Here is an 18,027-nt window from a genome sequence, read left to right as displayed (position 1 = left end):
TAGAGAAAACTCTAAAGAATCCATCAGAAAGCTATTAGATATACTCAACAACTACAGCGAAGTTGGAAAGGTTAAAAATCAACTTACAAAAATCAGTTGCATTTCTATACTCTAATAATGAACTAGCAGAAAGAGAAGTCAAGAGTACAATCTCATTTACAATCTCAACAAAAAGAATAACGTCTTTAGGAATAAACTTAAACAAATAGGTGAAAGATCTATGAACTGAAAAGTATAAGCCATTACTGAAAGAAATTGAAGAAGAGACAAAGAAATGGAAAAATATTCCATGCTCATGGGTTGGAAGAATGAACATAGTTAAAATGTCCATACCACCTAAAGCAATCTACAGATTCAATGCAATCCCAATTAGAATCTGAATGACATTCTTAGTGGAAATTGAACAAAGAATCCTAAAATTTATAGGGAACAATAAAAATCCACAAATAGTGAAAGCAATCCTGAGAAAAAAGAACCAAGTTGGAGGTATCACATTCCCTGACTTCAAAATATACTCCAAAGCTATATTAATCAAAACAGCATGTTACTGGCACAAAAAGAGACACACAGATCAGTGGAACAGAATTGAAATCCCAGAAATAAAATCACACATTTAGGGATAGCTAAACTTTGACAAAGGAGCCAAGAACATACAATGGAGAAAAGAAAGTCTCTTCAATAAAAGGTGTTGGGAAAACTGGACAGCCACATGGAAATGAACGAAAGTTGACCTTTATCTTGCACCACACACAAAAAGTTAACTCAAAATTGATTAAAGACTTGAATGGAAGACCTGAAACTATAAAACTTCTAGCAGAAAATATAGGCATTACATTATTTGACACTGATCTTAGCAGCATCTTTTCGAATAACATGTCTGATCGGATAACGAAAACAAACAAACAAAAAAGTTAACAAATGTTATTACATCAGATTAAAAACCTTCTGCAAAGCAAAGGAAACCATGAACAAACGAAAAGACAACACACCAACTGGGAGAAAATATTTGCAAATCACCTATCTGACAAAGGATTGATCTCCAAAATATATAAAGAACACATTCAACTCAACAACAAAAAAAACAAACAACCCAATCAAAAAATGGACAGAGGATATGAACAGACATTTTTGCAAAGAGTATATACAGATGGACAACAGGCACATGAAAAGATGTTCAACATCACTAATTATTAGAGAAATGCAAATCAAAAGAACAATAAAATATCGCCTTACACCACTCAGAATGACTATAATTATCAAGATAAAAAACAATAAATGTTGGAGAGGGTGTAGAGAAAAGCAAACCCTCATGCACTGCTGGTGGAATTGCAAACTGGTATAGCCATTATGGAAAACAGTATGGAGATTTCTTGAACACTTAAAAATAGAAATACCATATGATCCAGCTATCCCACTACTGGGCATTTATCCAAAGAACTTGAAATCAATGATCCAAAGAGATTTATGCACGCCTATGCTCATTGCAGCATTATTCACAATAGCCAAGACGTGTAAACAACCCCATCAACTGCTGATTGGATAAAGAAGTTGTGGTATATATATATGTACAATGGAATACTACTCACCCATAAAAAAGACAAAATAGTCCCATTCGCAACAACATGGATGGACCTTGAGGATATGATTTTAAGTGAAATAAACCAGGCAGAGAAAGACAAATACTGCATGATTTTACTCATATGTGGAATATAACAAATACATGGATAAAGAGAACAGAATAGTGGTTACCAGAGTGGAAGGGGGATGGAAGGTGGGTGAAAGTGGTAAAGGAACATTTATGTGTGCTGATGGATAATGATTAGACTACTTGGGATGATCACAATAAAGTCTACTCTAAAAATGATAATGACGTACTCCCGAATTTCACAAAGTTATAAACCATTATTATCTCAATAAAGTTACTGGGAAGAAAAATGAAATTGTGTTGGAGATGATGTGGATCTCAAGAAACTTGTTACAGGAATGAAAACTGGTACAACCACTTACTAAAACTGTTTGGAACTACTCAAAGGAGTTTTACCATTTCCTTGTATCCAGTGACTCCACTCCTAACATAAAAATTTCCCTGATTTCTAATGGGAGACATGTATGAGATTTGTCAAACAATGGTATTCATAATAGCAGAAGACTGGCTACCAAAATTTCCGTCCACATCAGAAAGAATAACTATTTTGTGATATCACTATATACAATGTAAAATTATATGACATAGAAAGGGAATGGATTAGTGATATACCCAACAACAGACTTAAATCTGAAAAGCGCAATGATGCAAAAAATAATCAAGACACAGACTCATATGCTAATATTAAACTTTTAAAAAGTTCAAAACAAACAAGTTTAAAAAAAATATATATATATAATTAATAAATTGTATTGGGACACATACAGGGGTGAAAAAAGCATGCAGATAAGTCATTAAAATGCCAGTGTGTACAGCAAACATGATCAAATACTGGCTATTTCCATAGTAGTCAACCTAATAGAACATCAAAAGGAATGATAAGTGTAGAATTCAGGATAATGGTTATGACTGGGATGGGAGATGTGATGTGTCTGGGACACTTTGCCACTATATTCTATGCTTTATTCTTAACTCGGTAATGGGTATATATATTTTCATCATATCATTACTTTTGAAGAACTATAGATACATTTTATATCTATATATAGATACAAATATATCTATATATATATCTATATATAGATACACCACTTCATCTATGATATTTTAAGTAAAATTGAAGGACTTTCATATTCCAAAATACACATAAGTTTTCTCATATTCTTTTAATATTCAAGTCATATTTCTCAGACTTCAGAGTTTACCAGAAACTCCTAAAGTGCTTATTTATAACACTCATCCTTCCTATGTCTCCCAAAGATTCAAAGCCAGTAGTTCTCAGGTGAGATTCAGATATCTGCAGTACGAACAAGGGCCTCAGGTGATCCATCTCTGCAGGTGTTCTGTGGATGTCAAATGAGGCAGCTCTTCACTGGAAGACATCGTGGGCAGCAGGCAGGGATCTGTCCTCCAGCTGTGGTGCTCACACAATACCTCCCCTCCGTACTGATGAAGGGCACCCCCTTGATTCTCCTGTGAGACCTCCATCCTTCAGCCTGCACACACACATACATCCAGATATGTGATTCTGTATGATGGCCCCACGTTTTTGTACTTGTGTAAAAGTCACAGCCCCTACCCCTACCAGCTCCTCTTTTCTACTGTCTCAATGCTTCCTCCACAGAAACACTGTTTTCGTCATAAAGACGCATTATAAGTTGTTGCATGAGCCCTTATTGTGCAGCCAATTCTTTAAGACTTCCGTTATTCAATGAGTTTTGTTCAACCATTTTTCTCTATGTGGATCCCACCCCAGAGGAGTAAGAAATAACAGCAAGAAGAGGTAGTTAAAGAGATAAGTAAAGCTCTAATACATTCTTGTTAATAAAATCAGTAAGGAGGAGTCAAAGCAAGCAAGTTGTCAGAAAAAGATTAACAAGAATTACTGTGTCTACTCAATAATTACTGATTTGATTCTATTACTCAGACCAAAAGAGCTACTAATAGATGTTACTATAAAGGTAATCAAATATAATTCTGAAGCAGGTGGTTTGGGAAATGGGGAGATGTTGGTCAAAGAGTATAAACTTCCAGTTATAAGATTAAGTTCTGTAGATCTAATAGACAGCACGATGATTATAGCTAAGAAAGATGTATTATATACTTGAATATTGCTAAGAGAATAGGTCTTAAATGTTCTCACCACTAAAACAAATGGTAATTACGTAACAGGATGGAGGTTTTAATTAGTGCTGTGGTGGTAACCATTTTGGGATATTTAAACATATCCAATCAATGCCTTGTACAACTTAATCTCATAAAAACTTACATGCCAATAACATCTCAATAAAGCTGGGGAAAATGATCAAATACTGGAAATTAAATACTAGCTGTATCAAATTACTGTCACCATGGTTACATTGCCATTTCCTTTTCTTTGTGTCATTTCCACTTCTGTCTTTCTTATAAGGACAGATGTGATTATATTTAGTGCCTACCCAGATAATCTGACATAAACTCATCCCCTACAAAGACCCTAATTCCAACTAAGTAACATTCAGTCTTCAAATCATATATTATTAACAATTTAGGGGAAACAGAATGTGGACAAATTGTTTTGAGGGCCACTATTCACCTGCTACAGAGATATATTCTGGTTGACTCCACAGAAAATCTATAATATTCTGACTCAAAGAACAGAGTTCTGTCGCTGGGAATCATGTCCAGGCATGACATCTCCATCTGGCACCACCACTTGGTGACTCTGAGGAGATCCAGTCCTAGGACAAGACAACACATGGAAGATTGAATAAATCTCTACTCACTTATTCCTATACATTCCTTAGCTCTCAAGTCATTATAATGAAAGATAGCCCTCTTTATTGCTTAAGTATTTTAAAGTTAAAGCTTCTTTTTCTTATTAGAACTGAAGACTTCCTCACTGATGAAGTTCAAATATCCCACAATAACCTCAAGCCACGGAGATAATCTAATTACCAAAATTTCATAGATAATGAAACTGAGTATGGTAGATGCTAATGTTCCTCAGAAGGACATTGTTTACCAGTGAACAATCCAATCAATTAACAAACAGGTGTGCAAAAGGTCACATCCCTTAGTTAACTCTAGGTCTAATTCTAGGGTGCAATTGACATGGCATTACCATGGTATCAGGTGGAAGCTAGTCTCTAGATATGACCACAGCCTTGTTTCAACATTTTCCCTGTCCAGTCCACCTTCTGAAACTTCCGTTTTTCTGAGAATGACCCCCCAAAATCACTAAAACTAGAACCCTTGCCTCAGGCTCTGCCCCTATAGAAACTAAGCAAAGAAACTGAGTTTAGAGAATTGAAATAATATGTCAATCATCCTACAGCTAGACAAAAAGTAAAGTCAGGTTTCAACCCCAAGTGAAAGTGAACTTAGCCATTATGTTGCCTAGCCATTTTAGAAGAATTTGGTGATGGAAGAATCAAGCATTATGGTTCACCCAGGATTACTATCACTTTGCTTCATTCTAGAAACTCTAAACCAAAGTAGATGTCATAATATCAGAAAAGAAGGTATCCCACTGACGAGTTTCCTCAAGGCTCCTTTCCTGTCACTGTTCCTCAGGCTACAGATGAAGGGGTTCATCACTTGAGGAACCGCAATGTATGTCAATGAGCCACTGCAGTCTTTCTGGAAGAGTCAGTAATTGCAGAACTAATGTACACTCCAAAACTGGTCCCATAGAACAAGGAAACTGAGAGATGAGACCCACAGGTGGAAAAAGCTTTAAGCTTTCCCCCGGATGATGGCATTCCGAAAATGGAGGAAAACATTTGAGTATAAGAGAAAATGATCCCAGAGAGAGGATTACCACCAAATAGGCTAGTTACAAAATTTATCACAATGTTATTGATGAGTGTATCAGAACAAGCGAGCTTGAGGACCCGAGCAAGTTCACAGAAGAAGTGAGGGATTTCTGAGTTCTTGCAGAAGGACAGCTGCAACATCATCAGACTGTGGAGCAGGGCAACAACAATGCTAAGAAACAGTGAAAGAACAATGAGAAGCATACAGAGTCAGGGTTTCATGGTAACCATGTACCTCAAGGGTTGACAGATGGCCACTTTGCTGTAAGGAGAAAATACTCAAATCCACCAAAAGCTAAGACAAGGCCAGTATGTGTGAAGCAGTGTATATAAGCGATGCCCCGATTCTGTGCTTGTATGTTCAACAGCATCTTCTGGATTGTATTTGTGCTTATACAGATGTCAGTAAACGACATATTGAAGAGAAAGAAGTACATAGGGGTGTGCAGGTGGAAGTCAGAGCTGAAAGCCAGGACGATGAGCAGGTTTCCCAGAACAGTGACCAGGTACCTGGACCGGAACAGGCTGACGATGAAGGCTGCAGTTCTGAATCATCTGTCAATCACTGGAGAAGCAGTTCTGGAATGTCTGTGTGATTTCTGGGTTCCAGGCTGTTGACATATCTGATTGAAAAGATGGAATGAAAAGAAAATAAAGTGAATACTCCCTGGATAACCAACAGAAGTGTCAACTGGGAACTGGTTAGAAATGAATACTGGTGGTACCACTAAAGACTTACTACTGATAAACTCAGGGATGAGGACCAACAATCTAAGTTTTAATAAGCCCTCCAGAGGAATTTGAGATATCCTACAGTTTGAGGATTGCTTAAAATAAAGAAAATACTCTACGTATATAATGCGAACCTAAGAGAATATTCAAACCTTTTACTGGGCTAATTTCTCCCTCCATCATCATCACTCACTCTTCTCTTCTCTCCACTCCCTTTATTGGCCCAAAGGTTTATTGATCTCTAACTCTGTTTCCCACCTTGTGCCAAGTGCTGAGACTGACACAACGAATAAGACATGATGTTTCCTTCAGAAATATTCCTTGCCTTCAAACAAACAGAAAGACAAGAATGAAGTTATAAATCCTTCTTGTAGAGTATGGTCCTCAATTTGGCATGCCTCAGAAATATCTGAAGGGCTTGTTAAATAATAAATGAGTTAAATCTCACTATCACTCCATTTATCAATGGGAAAACTTAGGTAAGATGAGGTAACCTCATGAATATGAAATACATGGTTAGTTCATGGCAAAGACTAAGTCTGAGTTCAGATGATCTGACAGCTGAGATGACTCTCTTGACCAATCATAATTAATGCCTCTGGGTAACACAGAATTAGCATTCCTAAACCAATGCTCAGATTTCATAATTCCCCTTTAAAATTGTAATGTTTTTCCTGAACTTTGCCCCAAACTTTTCACCTCTACCCCTGAAGTATTGTGTGGCAGGTGTATGGCATCCATCCAAATGTATGCTCTCCACCTGAGCAAAGATTAGAAAATGTTGCCTACAAACTTGTAGCTCATAAGACTCCCCCATGGAAACACTACTTATCTGCATTAACAATTAATTCTAAGAGAAGCTAGGCAAATGTAAATGGCATTCTCTGTCTCATCCTAAGGGGAATTCTTCCCTTCATGTGGTAGTGTCACTGACCAGGTGCCTTGAGAAACTCAAAGGTGGGTTTGGAAGCAATTAACTGTTTTTCCAGGTTGTTTCTTTTCCTTTGGTATGTTAAGAAGATGTAACCACCAGCCATCCTGAAACTGACCAAGTGAGACACTCAAGGGAGATGTAACGACCAGCATCCTGAAACTGACCATGCCTCACCACAAGACCTATACTCATGGCCTTTGCCTTATTTTTAATGCAAAGGTCTCTTCAGGAGGAGCTTAGTCCTCATTATTTGGAAGCATGTTTTCCACCTGAGCCTGTGCAAGCAAATACCCGCCTCTCCCTTTTGAATATTCATTCCTCAACCAAATAAAAGTTCCGGCTTCCCTTTTTTCAGGGATGCCATGTGTTTGGAAATGATTCTTCATGGCCTCATATTTGCTGCAAATACACTTTACTTTGTGAGACAACTTCCACTGGTGTAGAGTCTTATTTAACTCACCAGGAGGTGAGCCCACTTGGTTTAGTAAGAGTAGGTGGCAATAAACTTTTTTAAAAAAACAGCTAAATGAGAGAAAGAATGAAATGCATAGGCTTCTAAACAATAGATGAACAAAGCAGCAATTTTTGGTCATTGGAAGACGGAGAATTACAAAATAAGACAGACTTACATGATACTTATAAAGTAATCAGGTGTCGTAACAGAAGTGTCCTTGTAAAGCAATGGTTCTCCAACACCTGGGGGAGACAGAAGTGGCCATGACAGCCTTTGTCATTTGGTGCATTACTTAGACTCAAACTCTGAATTTAATCCAGACCAGCACTTGCTTTGTGAAGCGGGAAAATTGTTCACCTGCATGAAAAGCCTGATGTCCTCATTGGTATAATGACAACTATTGTAAAAACTTATGGAGATTTCCCAATGATGACAAATAAATGAAGGAAAAGCATCCAGCACAGCACTCAGCCTATGGGACCTTCTTACTGACATTTCCCATTGTGTTTTTTTTTTCCTACCATGAACACCAGCTCCTGGCATGTTTCTCTCCTCAGAAGAAAGCAATGGCACAAGTCAAATTGAGGAAAAATAATAGGAATAGAAAACACCCCTAGATGATAATTGCAAATTTCAGGGAAGAATTTATGAACTGAACCTCCAGCTGGGAACGTTTATCATGTGGAAAAGGAATGAAGGAAACATCAGTGAGATCACTAGTCATTTGAAATTGATATATAATGGAATACATAGCAATTAAAAGGAATTAAATAACAAAATAAATTAGATATACATGTCAATACAAATAACAAAACCTATAAGAAATATTTTCAAGTGACATTAAGTGTACATCATTAGAAAATTTTAAATATATTTTGAACCCCCACAAGTAATAACCCATAACAAAAATACACCTATACAGGATAATACGGATTATGCGAGCAAAAAAAAATTACAGAGATAACAATGAAGGACTGAGTATATGCCAATCAACAGTATAAAATTCAGACACTTCACCATCTTCATTCTAGGTGTTTTTATTGCAATAAACAATACAGGTACATGTGAAGCCCATACATCATGTATTTCAACAATCTTGATTCTTTTCCTTCCCCAAGAGAACCACTACGTGAATTTCCTGTATGTTATTCTCCTGCAATTTTTACTATAATCAGTATTATTGTTCCATAAACAACTGCATTGTTTTGCATTTTGAAAGCTTTATATTAATGCAACCACACAGTACATGAAATTTACATTTGGTGTACTTCTGTAAATTATCTTTTCTTTATTGCTGATATATTTAATCTTGTTTTATTAATTTTGATTACTGGAGAGTGGTCCACTATATTGTTACATTATGTTTTATTTCTCTGTTCCCAAACTGACGGGTAGTATGGTTAAGGCCTTTCATCCTATAGATGTTTATGGATACATATACATAATAAAGCTATTCATGGGAGGTACCATCACATTCTAGATGGTGTTGTCTCTAGGAAGGGGAGAACAAGAAATTACGGGTATACAAAAATTGTGTCTTCTGTGTGTACATTATTTTGTTACTTTGTAAAGAAGACTTGAAGTTGATAGAGCAGAATGTCAACATTTGTTAATTCTGGATTGAGTTGAAGGTGGTCATATGTGTTTATTTATGATACTATCTCTGCTGTTCTTATGGAAAAATACATGGTAATCTTATAAAGACAAACAGGTGTACTAGAAAAGCAGCCAGTTAAGTCTCTGTGTCTCCACTTTCTCACCAGAGTCTTCACAGCCCAGTGATAGTGATAATACACAATCACTTCTGTACAACAATTTATTAAGAACTAGGAACAGAAATGAAAGGAAAAACTGACCAAACCGCTGCCCCACGACCACACAAGAATTCAAGTAAATGTCAGAAGGTTTTAAATAGTCATCATGTTTGAGAAGGGGCATATATCTACTCAGGAGGATAATAGGTCCTTTCATTTTTAGTGAATTTAGGAGATTAGCAGATTGAGAACTGAGTATCGGTACAAACATACATGGGAACTTGTCAACAAGAAGACAATTAGGTTGCAGTCCCATGGACAGTTGGTTCTGATCATTTCATGCATGTTCTCTCCTCATTTCTTCCCACAGATGAATTTATAGCAAAACACCTGTCCTCATGACCCAAGTCCCAAGCATTAACCAAGGGACTTTAAGTCACCTGACTGGCATCACCGTGGAATGAGGTTTGACATGTCACCTGGATATTGAAGACAGAAGATACGTCTTCAGGAAGAGTAGAGAGACTAAGTGAGGCAATGGGCTCCTGGCAAAGAAAGATCATCCCTGGATGGAGCCTCAGATGTGCTTCTTCCTGACCAGGCAAGAGCTGTGAATGAGGTTGTCATAGGCTGACTCTTAACTAACAGTCTCTATATCCCTGGGGGATCAATATCCAAAGCTCCTCATTAGATGAATATTTTTAGTGTCATCCTTCAGCACTGCAAATCCTTAAAGATCAAGACTATATACACATTTTTTCATTCTTCTTTTTTTTTTAATAAAGAGTCTGTTTGTTTTTTTGTTTTTTGTGTTTTTTTTGAGGAGGGAGATTCACCCTAATCTAACGTCTATTACCAATCATCCTCTTTTTCTTTCTCTCCTCCGCCTCCAGTACGTAGTTGTGCATAGTTGTAAATTCTTCTGGTTCTTCTATATGAGCCGTCGCCACAGCATGGCTACTGACAGACGAGAGGTATGGTTCCACACCCAGGAACTGAACCTGGTCTGCTAAAGCGCAGCACACCAAACTTTAACTGCTAGGCCATCAGGGCTGGCTCAAGACCAAGGCTATAGAAGAGAAGAATCCGTGATGGCTAATCCGTAACCTTCTTAGGCCAGTTGTACACCATCCAGTTCTCTCCACCTGTTCATGCTCACCTCCATTTCACATGTCTTGAGCACATGTACACACACTCTTTAGTAATGAATTCTAGGCTTCTTTTTTAAGTTACAGTTAAAGGCATCTCTATATAATTGATATCAGGAATCTTGATTTTACGTGTGAAAATGTAGTTTAAGTATTGCATATAAATAACATATTTATAAATGTACCTAAATATTGTAAAATCAAACACTTAGGGATATTTCATCTTTAGAGTCATTGAGTATTTACTGTATCTTAATTTCTGTTCTCTATGTTTTACACACCAGAATCTGATTTATTCTCTGTGATCGATTATGACTGTGATCAGTATAGAGAGAGTTCATACTCCGTTTTGGACTTTCATAACCACACTTTCTAATTTCCACAAAATATATTCAATGCACGTTTTACTTCTCTTTGGGGGACATTTGACTAAATTATACCTCTTTATTTTAAAAGGTGTTTTGATAAAATACAATGTCACAGAAAGACAGCAGTGTGCAATTTTGTCCATAAGTCGGAGAAAGACAAATATTAAATGAGCTCACTTATATGCGGAATCTAAAAAAGTCAAACTCATAGAAACAGTGAGTAGAATGATGGCTGCAGGAGCTGAGAGGTGGGAGAAATGGAGAGATGTCAATCCAAGGGTACAAACTTTCAGTTATAAGATCAATAAGTTTCAGAGATGTAATATGCAGCATGGTGACTGTAGTTAACAATACTGTATTCTGTACTTGAAAGTTTCTTACATGTATCAAATCATCACATTGTATATCTTAAACTTACAGAATGCTATATGTCAATTGGAGCTCAATTAAGCCTGCAAAAAAGAATAATAACAATACATACAGTATGCACAATATTCTATTCCAATAACGTTCTACTTCTCCCCCAAGAAGGATCCAATATTCTGATTTTTTAAATCCTAGGATTTCTTGGTAGTTTCCCTACGCTACCTAAATCTGAAAAAAATATATCTTATTTTGCTGAGTTTTGACCTTTTAAAAATTGAATTAAAGTTATGTGTCTCTTTGGACTTACTTCTTTTGTTCTGTAAAATGTTTGCAAATTCAAAAAAAATAAGAGGGAAATTTGACTACAAAGAGGAGAAAATGAGATGATAATGGAAGCAGAGATTGGCATAATGTGATTTGAAGATGGAGAAAGGGCCACAAGCCAGAAATACAGGTGGGCCAGTAGAATCTGAAAAAGACAAGGAATGAGAATCTCTCCCAAGACAGTCCAGAAGGAACCAGATCTACCAACTCCTTGACTTTGGACCAGTGAAATATTCTGATACCAGACTTCTGACTTCTACAGCTGTAAGAGAATAAATTTTTGTTGTTAAAAAAAGAAAAGATAGAGTCATACCTTAGCATAGATTTAAAAGTTTTTACATTTGTTTTTTAAATCTAGCATAAATAAAAAGTGGAGCTGTAATCCAAAAATAAAAGACTGGTGCTTCATTTTTCCTACACCTTTATCTTTACCAGAAATCTTTATTTTTTCATACAGCATTGTATTACTGTCTAATGTCTTGTCATTTCAACCTGAAGGAATCCCTTAGATATTTTCCTAGAGCAGACAGTGGTAATGAACTCCTTCAGCTTTGTTTATCTGGGAATGCTTTATTTCTCCCTGATTTTTGGAAGAAAATCTTTGTCAGATGTGAAATTTTGGTTGACAATTTTTTTCTTTTAGCACTTTAAATACATCATCCCAACTATCTTCTGGCCTCCATGGTTCTGAAGAGAAATTGGTTGTTAATCTTATTGAAGATCTCTTGTATGTGATGAGCTGATTTTCTTTTACATTCTTGTACATGACAAACTCCTTTCAAGACTTTCTCTTTCCCTTTGGCTTTGTAAGTTTGATGATAATGTGTCTTCGTGTTAGTATCTTTGAGTTTTTCTTCTTTGGAGTTTATTGAGCTTTTACTGAGTTTTGTAGGTTCATGTCTTTCACCATATTTGGGAAGTTATTAACTATTATTCTTTCAAATATTCTTTCCATCTCTTTCTCCTTCTCTTTTCCATCTGGGACTCTCATAATGCACACATATATATTTTTTCACTTGATAGTGTCCCATATGTCCTCTGGCATCTGCTCACTTTTTTTCTTTCTTTTTTCTCTGTGTTCTTTAGACTCAATATTACAATGTGATAGTTCTGTATGTCAGAATCCCCCCAGAGTTTTGCTTTGAAAAAAAAAAAAAACATTGTTAAAGGTGGTAGTAGTCTACTCATTTAGTAACTTTCCCAAAATATATTTTCAAAGACTGTAATTCTTGTTCTGTGTGGCCATTGAAAGCTATGTTCTTTAGTTTTGTTCAGCTAGTGCTTTGACAGATTTCCTTGAATGACAGGAGATATATAAACAAACAAACAATCAAGTAACACACCTCTCTCAGTGTTTACAGACTGGATCTGTGCTGCAGTATTCTTTCAACACTTACCCAGGTTTACACTGAGCCTAGGGACCAATATGAAAGTTTAGGATCTTCTTTGGTGTTGAGTATATGTCTTGCCATGGGCATGCATGCAGCTTTCTAAATTCTCCCATATACTTAGCTGCTTTTAAATGTCCTAAGTTTCTAAAGAAAATTTCCCATTTTTGTTGTAGGGCTTAACCGGTTTATTTTATGTTTTAACTTTAATCTTTTACTATAAGCATATGTGGGCTCTTATTTTGGTTTGTGGTGTTTTCAAACAATGCCCTTGCTTTCCCAGCTTTAGTTCTGAGTTAGGCAAAACAGAGATGATGCCTTGTTTCAGCCCTTCAGGTAGCTCTCAGACAGGTTCGAGCAGACATACAGAATGATTTGAGAAAAGGTCTAGTCTGCTTTCTTTGCATCCATAGACCAGGATCTCACACTAAGAACACAGGCTGTGGCCATTTTAAGACTAAGACTGCTGCCATGCCAGGGAGGGAGTGCGGCAAGGGCTAGTAAAACAGCCACAAATCTTTTCTGCCATTTGATGTTGATTTTTCCTGGTTCAGCACTCACGTGTTTGATGTAAATTTTGACTGTTTTCAGAAGTTCTGACAAAGTTAGTTTTGAAAGTTTCAGCTTATTTTCCAATGTTTCTTTGAAAAGACAGGAGATTCGAGCTGGCTAATCTGTCTTTTTGCCAATATGCTGAGGTTATCCTTCCATGCACAGTCTATTATGATAATAGGTTATGATTATCATATGATAATCATATAATTATCATATGATAATATGATAATAGAAACCACTGAGTGTAACACAGAGGAAGAATGCTGTGAGCCATACATAGAGTTAGTTCTTAGAATATGCTTTTTAGGGTATATTTGCTATATTATAACTAGCATTTTATACGTAATAGATATATATATTATATACTTTCATTTTACAGATTGTCTTTTCATTTTGTTGTTTCTTTCCCTTTTTTGTGCAGAAGTTTTTGATATGATGTTGTCCCACTTGTTTGGTTTTTCTATCATTTCCTTTGCTTTTGGTGACATATTCAAAAGTTCATTGCCAAGGTCAACGTCAAGCAGTTTTTACCTTATGTTTTCTTCTAGGAGTTTTATGATTTCAGGTCTTTTGTTTAAGTCTTTAATCCACTCAAGTTTCTTTTTTTATATGGTGTAAGATATGCATACTGTTGTATTCATTTGCAAGTGCATATTCAGTTTTTCTAACACCATTTATTGAAGAGACTATCCATTCTCTATTGTGTATTCTTAGAGCCCTTATCAAAGATGAGTTGACTGTATATGCATGGATTTATTTCTGGGCTCTCTATTCTGTTCCTCTGGTCTATGTGTCTGTATTTATGCCAGTACCATATTGTTCTGATTACTATGGATTTGTAATATAATTTGATATCAGAAAGTGTGACGTCTCCAGCTTTGTTCTTATTGTTCAAGATTGTTTTGAATGTTGGGATTTTTTATGGTTCCATATGCATTTTAGGATCGTTTTTTCTATTTCTTTATAAATTGCATTGAGAATGGTGTACACCTGGTTTTAGAGTGAGGAAGAAAGCCATCCTGAATTCGTCCCACTGGAGTCTTCATCTTTAAGGAATTGCACTGCCCTGGATCACAGTGACAAAAAAAATTTCTTGGCTATGAAGAGCTTTTGAAATTTATCCTCTAGGGACACAGAGATTGCCATCCACCTGTAAACACTTCCTTCAACAATCCTTCCACAGAAAAGAAATAGCACAGCTGAAGCTTCCTTCATAGATGATCCATCTTGCTCGAGAGCCCATTGACTCACTCAATCCCCTTGCATTTCCTGAATACAGATCTCCCAGATGATAAATCCAGAGGAGATGCTATGCAACTGTTTGCTGTGATGTTAACCAGGTAACTTAACATACTTTATCAATGTTTGGAAATGAGGGCAGGTGTTTTACTACAGGTTCATCCAAGGGAAGCCATGAAGAGAGTACATATATCAGATGATTAGAACTAAGTTACACATAGTCCTTCTGCCTAACTATCTGTCATCTTCACCTGTCTTCTTGTACCTTTGCACCGATATGCAAGTACCTCTTATCTATTTGTACTCAGTCTACTACGGCCAGTATCATTTTCATCCTGAGCAGAAATATGCGTCTTCTAAACTGGGATGACTGTTATAAAATTCTGTCAAATTTACTTGCATTCCTGTGGTGGTACAGTGCAGAGGGGTTGGTAAACTTCACCTGTTTTCCCATTCTTGTTCCTTGACATATTTTTGGATTATTTCTGTCGCATGGAACTGAGGTCTCAGGGAATCCAGACAGAATCTTCAAGCTGGCTTCCTAATCTATTTGTTTCTCTTATAAAATAACCAATATTTTCAATAATCAGACCAGTATAGGTAGTGTAATTTTTAAAAAAAATTTACCATCCTTAACACTTTCCTGAATTAAAAAACTTTGAAACTCTTCTATATCAGTTTCAAGTCTTTTTAAAAAGTAACAATATACTTACAGAAGGCATCCTCTTGGAATTTCCATACATTCGTCTCCTTCTCTTCCCAAGATGGCATTTGCTACTGGGCATTATCCTGGTATTGGACCACAGATTTGATTGTTTTGTTATCATATCTTTTCCATCAGATTTACCAACAACGTGAAACTTGGAAGCCAAACAGATGTTTTGGAATTCCGTCTTATGGAAGTGACAGATGCTCCAGAACTGAAGTCCCTCATCTTCAGCCTGTTCCTGTCCATTTATTTGATCACTGTCCTGGGAAACCTGCTCATCATCTTGTCTATCATCAGTGACTCCAATCTGCACACCGCATGTACTTTTTTCTCTCTAATCTGTCCTTTACTGACATCTGTTTAAGGACAACCACAATCCTAAAGATGCTGCTGAGCATATAAACACAGAATCAGAACATCACTTATATGGGCTGCCTACACGGGTCTGCTTTGTCCTGATTTTTGCTAGTTTAGAAAATTTTCGCCTTGTGATTATGGCCTATGACCACAGTGTAGTCACTTGCCAACCACTGAGGCATTTGGTCACATTGAATCCTCGCCTCTGTAGACTGCTGATTCTACTTTTACTGATCATTAGCATTTCAAATGTCCTGTTCCTCAGTCGGATGGTGTTGCAACTGTCCTTCTGCACAGACTCAGAAATCCTTCTCTTTTTCTGTGCAATTGCTCAGGTAATCAAGCTTTCCAAAGAAAAAGAATACTAGATTAGACAGAAGGCTTGACTTCCATTACCGTCTTCTTCTAAAATGGCCAGATAGAATAACGTCCAAGCGCATTTTAACTTGGGATGGAAACCTAATTTGCACCTTATCTACTCTGTGATGTTTGTCAAGTAATTTCCAGTCTCTAATATCAGTTTATGAGCCAGATTCCCTACAAGGAGAATGAGAGTCAAGGGTTCTTGTAATAGCGATTTTGCGAGAAATGTTTTCAGAATTAGAGAAGTGGATAAGGTGGATAGAGCAGGGAAATGATAACCAAAGGTATGGTGATTGTTAGAGACTACTTCTGCCTGATTCCATGGTTAAGGCCGTGAGAATTTCACTTCTGCGTTAGAACTACTCTGAGGCAAGGGAGCTGATATTTCATACTTCAATTCACTAACCACCAAGCCCAGTCACTGGGAAACTGTATCCAGGCATGGCAACATCAGCATCCACTACACTTAATTTCATTTCATATAAAATGGCATATTTAGATTATGTTAGTGGTCTGATGTGATAAGAGATAATTGAACTTTATCAATGAGGAGTACTTTGTAACAAGAAAAAGAAACACTGACTCTAAGATGCTCAACTAATAAAGAGAATTATGAGGTGACTGGTATGTTAACTAACTTTCTTGTGATAATGAATGCATGCTATATATGTATATCAGATCACCACATTGAATACCTTAAATTTATACAATTTTCTCAATTATACCTCAATAAATCTGGAAAAAAGTAGAGTTGTCTTTCATTGTAACAACTCCAGAGGTTGGGAATATACAGTACCTGGACAGTTCATTCATTCCTCCATGTGGTGGCTTCACTCTAAGTCTGGTTCCCCTCATGGTGCAGATGCATGCAACATATGGAGCTGTCATATACAAACAAGATCTCTGGAAACATAAAACTGACTGTCCTTCCCTGGGCCTATTGTTAATAGAGGATCTGTGGTTGATGGATCTTTCTATGGAGTCAATCTCTCCATCTCATCACTAAGAGTAGAATAATCAGCTCCTTCTGAATGCATTTCCTTGGTTGGGGAAAATTATTACTACGAGAAGCTTTGACTAACTCACCACCTTGAATATAATTGCTGTTAAGAAGTCAACCCCATAACCACTACAGATATTCACAATACCTGGCACATAAAAATATTCAACAAAATTTAGCTAGTATCCAAATACATATGTGTTCCATATCTTTCTGATATTCATTAATCTAGTAACTTTTTTGCTCACACATATTTTTTTCATATTGACTTCAACAGTGAGATTTATTTACCATTTTTGTAATATTTATCAACAGCCTCTTCTGGTTTAAGTAACATAATCATATGAATAATTATTATCTAGGAAGAGCAAAGACTGGTAATATTTTCCTCATACTTTGTTTGCTATGATTACTTCTTATTGATTAATGTGTGAGAATGTATATGAGTTTTTAATTTCTCCTTGATCACCTTATCTTGCTGTGTTTCTCTTTCATGTCTGCTGGAGTCCAAACAGGGAAACATGGTTGGGTAAAATTAATTCAATCATTGGGTTCTTAGAGGACTGGCTGAAGTCTTTGGACTCTCCTGCAAAACTTTGTAATGTGTCTCTATGAAGAAAACAGTTTTTCTATGGGGGTAGTCTTTACTTTTAGATGGAAATGTTGAATTGGAAACAGCATAGGAGAAAATTAAAGCTGTAAGGATTAGGGGGATCATTTTTTCCCAAAGCAGAAAAAAGCAGGACCACTAGTCAGAATCATTTCTGTGGGTTGGTGGTTGAAGATGATGAAAGTCTCACAACAGAATGAAGGAAATGCCCAGAAAGCTTTCTGTTGTGGTCCTCATGGAAGACAGAGAGAGATACGCATTAGGTTGAACACCACAATTTGAGG

At 36.6% G+C, this 18,027-nt stretch overlaps 1 pseudogene; it reads right to left on the bottom strand.

Moving 5' to 3' along the window:
• Positions 1 to 5,050: 5,050 nt before the first annotated feature.
• LOC131394222 (olfactory receptor 7G1-like) lies at positions 5,051 to 16,988 on the bottom strand (annotated as a pseudogene).
• Between the last annotated feature and the right edge of the window lie 1,039 nt (positions 16,989 to 18,027).

Source organism: Diceros bicornis, chromosome 30 (genome assembly GCF_020826845.1).
Source record: "Diceros bicornis minor isolate mBicDic1 chromosome 30, mDicBic1.mat.cur, whole genome shotgun sequence".
In the NCBI taxonomy this organism is placed as follows: domain Eukaryota; kingdom Metazoa; phylum Chordata; class Mammalia; order Perissodactyla; family Rhinocerotidae; genus Diceros; species Diceros bicornis.
Note: the sequence above shows the minus strand (reverse complement) of the source record. Positions and strands in the feature narration are given on the sequence as shown.